The sequence below is a fragment of the Strix uralensis genome, chromosome 30 (assembly GCF_047716275.1).
Source record: "Strix uralensis isolate ZFMK-TIS-50842 chromosome 30, bStrUra1, whole genome shotgun sequence".
Classification (NCBI taxonomy): Eukaryota; Metazoa; Chordata; class Aves; order Strigiformes; family Strigidae; genus Strix; species Strix uralensis.
The window spans coordinates 4,056,333-4,066,346 of NC_134001.1; the positions used below are offsets into that span (position 1 = coordinate 4,056,333).

Below are 10,014 nucleotides of genomic sequence, written 5' to 3' on the forward strand. Positions count from 1 at the left end.
ACCTTAGGCTCTGAAGATGGCAAAAGCGTGCTCTAAAAAACACCCCCCTGCACGACCTGAACCATTTTTGACAAAGCCATTTTAGTTTCTAGAGTATGTTTGTGGGAGCGTCAGCCCTGCACAGCTGTGGGAGATTCAATACTTAAGAGCCAAATGGACATCAGCAAAGGAGCTCTGTTTGGGGAGCTCGACGAACGTGGAGCGCTCTGGTCAGAAGCTCTGTTTTGCTCAGGCTTGGAGAAGCGCTGGTTAGTCCTGCGGTGACTTGGAGAAGCGCCAGCTCTGCTCTGCACAGGCCTGGAGAAGCAGCAAGGTTTGGAGGAGAAGCAGGCCTTGGAAGAAAGATAAATCAGCTCAGGAAAAGCATGGAACTGTTTCTGGGAGAGAGGGTTGATGACTCTCTAGTCGCTGATTTGCTTATTATGAAGTAAGAGCTGGGATGAGAGTATAAGTATGTGTTATTGCATGAGTACGTATTAATGTAAGAAGAAAAAGAGAGAATAAAGAAAATAAACAGCCCCTGTGGAAAGAAAGAAGAACATTGTGATGTGTGAGTTATTTTGGCTGCTACAACTTACTACAATTTAATACAACTTGATTACAACTTAGTACAATTTAATACAACTTACAACTTAATACAATTAATTACACCTTACTACAACCTAGTACAATTTAGTACAACTTAGTATAATTTATTAAAATTTAATACAACTGGTGACCCCGATGTGCGAATCCCATCTTGGTTTGGGACAGAGCGAGGACCACGGAAGCCAAGCGGTGGTAGTGGAGCCCAGCTGAACTTGGCGATCAGTGGAGGTGAGCCGACTAGTCCGGAAAAGTAACTGAAGGCACCTGGAGAGAAGGTGAGCAGCTGGGAACTAAAGATGGGGGCAAAAATTTCTGCAGAGAAAAAGCCTACTTCATATATTTTGATAAGACTCTGGAGAAGCTGAGAATCAAATATGAGGAAAAGGTGATATGTACCTTGATTATTTGGTGCAAAAGGAATGGGGTCCCTACTGCATCATCCTTAACTACATGGCAACTGGTAAACGATTCCCTGAAACAGTTAAATAGTGATCGGGCTGCTGCGCAGGTCAGAGAGAGAGAAAAACATGATTGGGCTGTTGCGGTAGTTGCAACAGAGGCCAGGTCACCTCATGGATCCAAGTCTCCAATGGATCCTATAGTTGTGGTTGAGACACCCCCAGAAGTTGCTGCTGTAATGGATGAACTAGGACGTCAGCCACATTGGGAAGGACTTTATTTTTCTGTTATTGAAGAACTACAGAGAAAAGCAGTAATGAGGGAAGAACTACAGAGAAAAGCAGTAATGAGGGAAGAACTACAGAGAAAAGTAGTAATGCGGATGGACTTAAGAACTCACAACAAGTATACTGGATTTTACAGAAGGTGTTGACACTGTGATGCAGTGTCCCTTGTCTATTCTAAAAGGACTAATTTGTATACTAAAGGCCTTGATTTAAAAACAAAGAAGGGGGAATTCTCTGGATACACCACATGGTCAACAAGCAATGGCTTTGTGTATTTTTAATGGTGTTTTGATGTTTAAAAGTCTTGAAGCTTAAGGAAGTTAAGTTAAAAATAATGCAGATTGATAATGTAGATTGTAGTATTTGTTAAGTTTAAGGAAATAATGTAGCAGATTGTAGTATTAAGTTAAAAATAATGTAGATTGTAGTATTTGTTAAGCTTAAGAAAAATAATAAGATAATGCAGATTGTAGTATTAAGTTAAAAATAGTGTAGATTGGAGTATTTGTTAAGCTTAAGGCTTGTGTGACTGGAGTGATGTCAATAAAGTGTGTAATCAGCAGGGAGACTGCTTGTATGACTGGAGTAATGAGCCCCTCAAGGAGTTATCTTCCTTATTTTGTAATTATTCTATGTATATTGTGTCTGAAGTTTGTCTAAACCTTAATTGATAAAGCCTTTGCAGGTGCAGTTGTAAAACAAAGAAGGGGGAGATGTGGGAGTGTCAGCTCTGCACAGCTGTGGGAGAGTCAGTATGTTAAGAGTCAAATCATGTGTTACTGGTAAATGGTTAAGAGGCAAGTCAGCATTGGCCTGCCAGCCCTGCACAGCTGTGGGAGATTCAATACTTAAGAGCCAAATGGACATCAGCAAAGGAGCTCTGTTTGGGGAGCTCGGCGAAGGTGGGGAGCTCTGCTCAGTGAGCTCTGTTTTGCTCAGGCTTGGAGAAGCGCTGGTTAGTCCTGCGGTGACTTGGAGAAGCGCCAGCTCTGCTCTGCACAGGCCTGGAGAAGCAGCAAGGTTTGGAGGAGAAGCAGGCCTTGGAAGAAAGATAAATCAGCTCAGGGAAAGTGTGGAACTGTTTCTGGGAGAGAGGGTTGATGACTCTCTAGTCGCTGATTTGCTTATTATGAAGTAAGAGCTGGGATGAGAGTATAAGTATGTGTTATTGCATGAGTATGTATTAATGTAAGAAGAAAAAGAGAGAATAAAGAAAATAAACAGCCCCTGCCCTGAAGAAAGAAAGAAGAACATTGTGACGTGTGAGTTATTTTGGCTGCTACAACTTATTACAGTTTAATGCAACTTAATACTATTTAATACATATGTTCAGGACAAGAGGTCAGACAGTTCTTCCCAGCATGCCCTGCCTTCACAGTGAAACATCCAGCTCTTAGGAGGCTCCTCCTGGTGAAACTGCTGATATTTGGCAGCATCAGATCCCATCATCTAGATGTTTCAAAATCTGTTACTCACCCAGTTAAATATGTTGAAGTTCTGATCATTTGGTATCTGCCGTCCCCAGAGTCTGTACTCCTCGGCAACACTCGGACACTGCAAGTCGGGTGGAATTTCAACTATGTCTGATGTATTCAGAACCTCAGAATTTCCATAGTCAATGTACAATACTTCACACTGCAACAATAATATAAAATATAAGTCAGCAGAGGTTACACAAACCTCACACAGGAATATGCACTGACAGCTACTAGAATAGAAGCATTTTAACACACAGGCATGTGCAGAGATCAGAGTCTTCTCTACTAAGCCTAGACACCCTTCCAAGGGAGGAACCAAGTCAGAGAAATCTCTTGTGTTGGCACCTGTCTAAAAGCTTAGCGACAAAACTTTAAGTAACAAAACAGATCTTTGCTGGCAATTTTTTCTTTCTCCAAGGGCTACAATCAAGAAGCAAGATAGAAGACTTTCTGTAATGGACAGATATGTGATCTAATGTTTGCATGCCAACCAACCTGTCTAGAAACCAGCATTTTCAGTAGGAACTACCAGCCTCCTGTATCAGTCACCTAATGCTGATTAACAACTCTTTCAGGTCATCCCCACCAGTGCTAACATGTCACACAAAGGCTGCTATTTTCACCACTCCGAAGTTTTGAAGTTAAATTACACTACTTAACAACATTAACTACCACTCACTCGTGAATCTCCTGATAAAGAGATACAAACAGCATTTTGCAAGTATGTCATGGTTTGCCAGTCTTTTCATCAGCATTTTCCAAAATTCTAGGTCACTTGAATTTGTGTCCCACGTATATATTCACCGTTCCTAAACACATTCACACAGCAAGTTTCAAAAAGAGGAGTTGCATTTATTCCTGTCATCCTACATGTAGAACTGATAGATGATTAAAGACTTTAAAAAATGTTTCCTGCCTCTTCCTCGCTGATCACTTCCTGTGCCACACATCTGTACCAACATCCACCTTCAGAATGGCCACCATAAATCTGGAAATCAGGAAAAAGAGATAAAAATAGCATTTTGAAAATATAAGCACACCTCAAAATGGTATTTGTAATACATTACAAATCTTATTTTCACACTCTCCTACAATTATCCCAACAGCAGTATAAAAACAAAGTAATGCATTTGATACCTCATCTCCTAACAATATATGCTAATGCCTCAGAAACATAATCCTCTACTCCAACAACAATAGCTCAAAGAAAATTTTGCAAGTAGAAAACCACCACCATCTTACACAGCTTTTTCCATGGCTTTTCTGTTAATGTGCTGCCACAACATTTTATTGACACTGACGGCTTATTAAGCCTGACAAAGGAACAAGCCAGTCACACCACAAACACGCTGGGTTTGCTGTTGGTGCGTTTTCTTCTTTTTCAAGCAGAACACAGAAGGTCATTTACCTGCACACACAAACGGTTCAGACAATCACTTTAGGTCAACCTTACTTTGCAATAAGCCATCAGTAGTTCACACGCAAAACCAAAAGCTGCCATCCCTCTCTGTATGCCTGTCATCGAACTGCCATTAAATATGCCCTTGTTATCTTCCTAAGAGCACTCTGTGCAGCGCATTGAACAGGACAGGTCTTTGTAAGATCTTCTGCACTTCTTGAGATGGAGCAAAGAATCACTTCTCAGAAAAAGCAGTGCTCTCTTGTTAAAGATAACTCATAATGTGCACTGGACAACGACAGAGAATTCAGCATTCTGTGTATTACCTTCCTGTAGTATTTCCCCGAGTGTTAAAAAACCCCTATGGCTGCATAATTTAACTGAAGTCTGAAGTGCAGAAAGATTTAAACTTGCTCACACAAAATAAGCGTTTTCTTTAGGAAAGCCAGCAGTTTTTAAAGAGATCTTAAGAGAATACAACCCACAGCATAATCAAACATCAAGAAAACACCTAAGAACACGGTTGCATAGAATTAAGGCTTTTACATCCAGGTAAAAACAATCCCCATTTACACACCACCTACTTACCTGACAAAGATCAGGTCTGCTAGAAACTGCATCAGCCCGAGGACAAGCTTCTGCCAGCACACGACTCATTTCCAAGAGGTCCTCACGTCTACTGACATTCTAAGAAGTGTGGAGAGAAGGTACAAGTTATTAACTGTCACTTTTAATAGATGATGGCTTGTAACATCCAAAAATTAAACCAAAACAGTTGCACTGCTGTTGAGGCAAGTAATGCCCCACCTTAAGCTTTCAATCCTCATGATTTCGGTTGCGTTGGTAAGCCTGCTCTCATTTTCTTCCAAAAATTCATGAAACGGATCAGGGGCAGGTGACATACCCCAGAGAAATAGTTTGCAACGGACACTTTTAACAGTTTAATTCCCAGCTTCTGTGAGCAGCATGCAGATCTTTCTTATCAATCATTCCTCACAAATTTTAGTATGCATTTGGTGTTCTTTTTCTTTCTCTCCTTAATACAAGGAGGCAACAGCTCTGGCACACCCCTTGCTCTTTTCACATGCAGGACTTGGGTTTTGGTTTGGCTGAGAGAAGCCGTGTCTTTCCAGTTACAACTCGGGATCTGAACCACTGTAACACTGGGTCAATTCCAGTAACACGACATTATATCAGACAACTTTCTGCTTTGTAAGTCAAAGGAAAGGATCCAGAGCTCAGAGCAGGCAAGAAAACACTAGTACAACTAAACATTTAGTTAACCTTAGACGTACACTCCTAACGTTTGTACCTTACAATATGAAATAAAACATTGTGACTGAGTTGCAGAATGCCAGGGTAAGATCCTAAAGGAGAATTACCTGTTCCCGTTACATCCAAAAATCCCTTTATTAGAAGAAGCTATTCCATAATGAGTAAGTTTGGTCCCCCTCCCCAAATTCCCCCTAGGGAGATGACAAGCAGCATTACCTCCTCCAACGGGCTCCCAGTTACACAGGTGTTGACTAATATGCCCACACCAAGCTGCCAGCAGACCAAATACAAAAGGCAAACTCTGGTACTCCCGGATTTTTCCCTCTCCCTGCTGCCCCCCCCCATTCATGAAAACTACTCATTGTTCGGGGTTTTTTTACTTTTTCTCACTCCCCCCATCCAACATCCTCCTGCCCGGCTACACAAGACTTGAAAGGACCTACCAGCACCTTGGAACCATGTCAAGCGTCACCGAAGCTGCCCCAAACGCTCACCTAGAGCAGGGGGTTCGCCCCCAGCAGGACTCCGACTGCCTCCTACAGTGTTCTGCAGCCAACAGCAAATACTTTAACCCTCCATCTATTTATTTTTTTGGCCTACCAAATATTCAAGAAAACCCAACTACAATTCAGATGGATGGATGGACAATTCTTCTTGACATTTCAGAAAGTAGTAACCGACTTTAGTTTAAAAGGGAACAATAATACCTGCAATTCTGAAATCTAAATCAACTTTTATTTTTCCCCAACATCAAACGCCAACATCTATTCTCACTGCCACAGAAACTTGCTGGGGGTTGGCAGGGTGATAAAATCAAACACCTCAGTTAAAATAAAACAATTCTCTGAATTTACCTGTGCCCAAAACGTTACAGCATCTTCAGTGTGGCAGCCCACAACATCTTCAACTTGAGGGAGGGGAAAGAAAGAAAAGAATTAAATTATTCTCAAGTGTAAGATCACGTTTATTTGTTTTAAAAACTGCCCCACGTTTCCTTTGCTGTGCTCTGTGTCTCCATCCGTGACGACAGATTCTGAAACATTACAAGATATCTACAGTTAAAAGGGAAATTAAGCTGTTCTTCCAGAGGCCCGTGGAGCAGGGGGGTGCACCCACCCGCCTCGCACGCCCGCGCCGCTTGTCCCTGCCCTGAACGCGCCGCGGGCTCGCTGCCCCGGGGGCTCCTGCCCTCCGCCCGGCTCCCCGCCGCCTCTCCCCTCCGCCCGGCTCCCCGCCAGCGGGGAGACACCCCTTTCTCTAGCGAAAGAGCACCCCTTCCTGTAGTGGAAAACGCGCGTTTGCGCAAGGAAGCGCCCTAAGGCTGGCACGGCCGCGAGCACCGCCAGGACAGCGGGGCCGCCTCCTCCCCGCGCGAGCGGTCCCGCCACAGCCGTACGCGCCCCGGCCCCGGCCCCGGCCCGCGGCTGCTCACCCGGGCGCTGCCTCCCCTCCCTCAGCGGCGGCCGTGAGGCGGCGGCGGCGGCACCACCGGCAGCACCGGCGGGCGGCGGCGGCGGCACAGGCCGCTGCGGCCGTGGTGGCAGCATCGACGGCAGCATCAGCAGCATCGACGGCAGCATCAGCGGCGGCATCGGCGGCTGCATCAGCGGCGGCGGCATCGACGGCGGCGGCATCGGCGGCAGCATCAGCAGCATCGACGGCAGCATCAGCGGCGGCATCGGCGGCGGCATCGGCGGCGGCATCGACGGCAACATCGGCGGCATCGGCGGCCGCATCGGCGACAGCCGTATCGACAGCGGCCGTATCGGCAGCGGCCGCATCGGCAGCATCAGCGGCGGCATCGGCGGCAGCATCAGCGGCCGCATCGACGGAAGCATCAGCGGCGGCATCGGCGGCGGCATCAGCGGCGGCATCGACGGCGGCATCGGCGGCGGCCGCATCGGCGGCGGCGGCATCGGCGGCCGCATCAGCGGCGGCACCCGCGCAGAGGAACGACCGCCGGTCCCGCCTGTGGGCAACCCCTGGCCCAGCCGCGGCAAGGCCGGTGCTCTTAAAGCTTGCGGGGGCCGGGCTGCTCCTCCCCGCCCAGGCCCGCTGCCCGGCGCATCCCTCACCACGCGGGCAGGTGGCGATCAGCGCACGCTGATCCCGGTTTTGACGGGGGAAGGAAGCGGCAGCGGGGAGGCCGCCGCGCTGGCCATACCCTCTCTGCTGGACTCGACGTGCCCCTCGAACGCGCTCGTCCGACTCCCCTCGTGCAACGTGTCAGCGCTCACCTTTTGGTTTCACAACACGTTTGCAGTTGTCCTGAACTGTCGCTGCACAGACGGCCAAAGCGACACACACGCACTCACACGGGTGAACAAGCGGCTAGTTTTGTTATTACTAAAAGCAGGCAGTTTTATCTATTTCAGGTGCCAGAGTGTTACAATATAACTGGTCAAAAAGTTCGTTTTAACATTCTGGTTGGATAACCTTTATCAGTTTCCTCCCTGCTTGCTTCATCCTGCTGTGTAGTCCCCAGCTCCTGGAAAGTTATTTGCTTTAAGCAAAGCTTCCTTTTCTCAAGGGTACACCGGAATCTTGCCAAGATCAAACTCTTCTTCAATCAGGTTGTCGGCAGCCCAGCTGCCTTCTCTGACACACACACACACACACACACACCCCTTCAGTTTAAATACTAAATAGTCTGATGTGCTTTTAAAAAACTAAATGCCACAGGAGTAAGGGAGTTTAAGTCCTTTTATGTTCTGTCCGTGTAGATGCATATTGTCCCAAAAGCACTTAAGTGAAAGTTCTTGCAAATTGCGATGAAACTGATACCAAGGTGAAGGTGCTTATTGATATGTAGGAAGTTCTATCTTAGAGATTAATTAGAAAGTGTTTTCCTGTTTTGCTACTGTGTGAAGAAAAAACGTTCCTGTATAAATCAGTAAATATTTTTTAATTTACCCACAATATTATCAGGAATTCTACTTTTTTAAAAAAACCCTTACTTTTAGCAGCATTAAGATACTTGCCATGTATATGCTTTGCCTCTAGTTCATGATTTTAAAATCATAAAGTTAATCTGAACAGGAAATTTAGAATGATTGTGGAAATAACTTTTCAATGAGAATGTGTAATTTGCACTGTTTAAAAACTTGCATTTCTAAATAGTTGGGTAAAATCACTCTAGATATTTTTATTTTATCCTTGGGCTCACTCTTTATTGACTTTTTTTAAGCAAGTGTTAATCAAATATGTTCAGACTAATAAATGTCTGCTCTGTTTTTGTATCGTTGTGTTTCAACTTACGCAAGTTCAGTATTAAGAATGTTGCTGGTTGAACAGAAGAAATCACACACCCACACCCCCCCGCCCCCAGCAAGCACGTTGATTTAATGGAAAGAAATTGGCAGAAGAGTTAGAAATATAGTGGATGTGCTAGAGCTAAGTTTGTGGACATTAAGAAGAAAAAAGCAGTTTTTAAGTCATGCTTCTTATCAGTGATTGACTTTTGGAAAAGTCATAGGATTTTATCGCCATTGAATGTTCTTTGTGAGCAGCTTGGGCAAATGAGGCTTTTTGATCTTTTATTGCTGTCAGATGACAGGCAACTCTTATTTGCTTTCATATTCGTTGTTATTTTCAATAACACGTTCATCTGATGCACACTTTGTGATGCAACTTTATGATGTTTCCCAGAACAGTGAACGAGTTGGAGTCTGAACAAACCTGCACTTCAGAGGCTCCACTTGAAACTTGGATTGGTTACTTCTTTGAGCTTCTGAGAATGTTTGGTTTCTGCAGCTGTAAAGTTTAGCAGTTTTCTACCAATATTAATGAACTGTTTGTCTAAATAGATACAACTTTTCAGCAGAACAAAGAACTCCATTTTAGAACTCCACATTGGTTGTCTTCCTTCATTCTAAGGAGACACCTCTTCCTGCTCTGAGCACTCTCACAACGCTCTCAGGCTAACAAAGCACTTGAAGGAATACGTGGGTTTGCGTGTGAGCCGTCTTGTGGAAGGACGTGTGCGCAGCTCACACGTATGCAAGCAGCTTTTGGATTAGCTTAACTGCGAATGTGTCTTGTATTTGCTTCATGAAGCTTGTATGCAAAATACTTGATTTCATATGTGTTCTAATGTTAGTTACCTAAAGCTGATCAGCTTTGAGATCGTTTCTTTGGCCAAAAAAGAAGGGGGAGTGGGGGGTGGGAGTCTGTTCAGCTATTGCATTCAACCTCTCCTGTAGTGGCAATCTGCTGTCTCCGGGGAAAGGGAGGCACGTTGCTTTCCGTACCTTTGGAAATACAGGCTTCTGCTCGGGAGTTAGCATTTGCTCCGAGAGTGCTGTGATCACCCTGGGCTTTCCAATGACCTGGCTGGGAAAGGAGATTTTTTCTGGAAGCCAATATTTTTATTTTTTTTTAAATTAAGCTTAGTAAATTCTAGATAGTTTTGGGCCATGTCGACTCGGAAGACTGCTCTTTTTGAAAACAAATTCTGTCTCCTATCTGTGACTAAGTGACTACAAAACCCTCCCTGTAGAGCCATATTTTCCAGCTTTAGTGAGAAGATTAATTTGTAATTTGAAAAAGTTTATTGCTGAAACTTCCTTTTTTCTTTTTTTTTTCTTTT

The 10,014-nt window shown here is 44.7% G+C and overlaps 1 pseudogene; it reads right to left on the reverse strand.

Moving 5' to 3' along the window:
• Positions 1–7,342, reverse strand: part of LOC141935933 (serine/threonine-protein kinase 31-like) — a 46,064-nt pseudogene extending 38,722 nt beyond the window's left edge.
• Between the last annotated feature and the right edge of the window lie 2,672 nt (positions 7,343–10,014).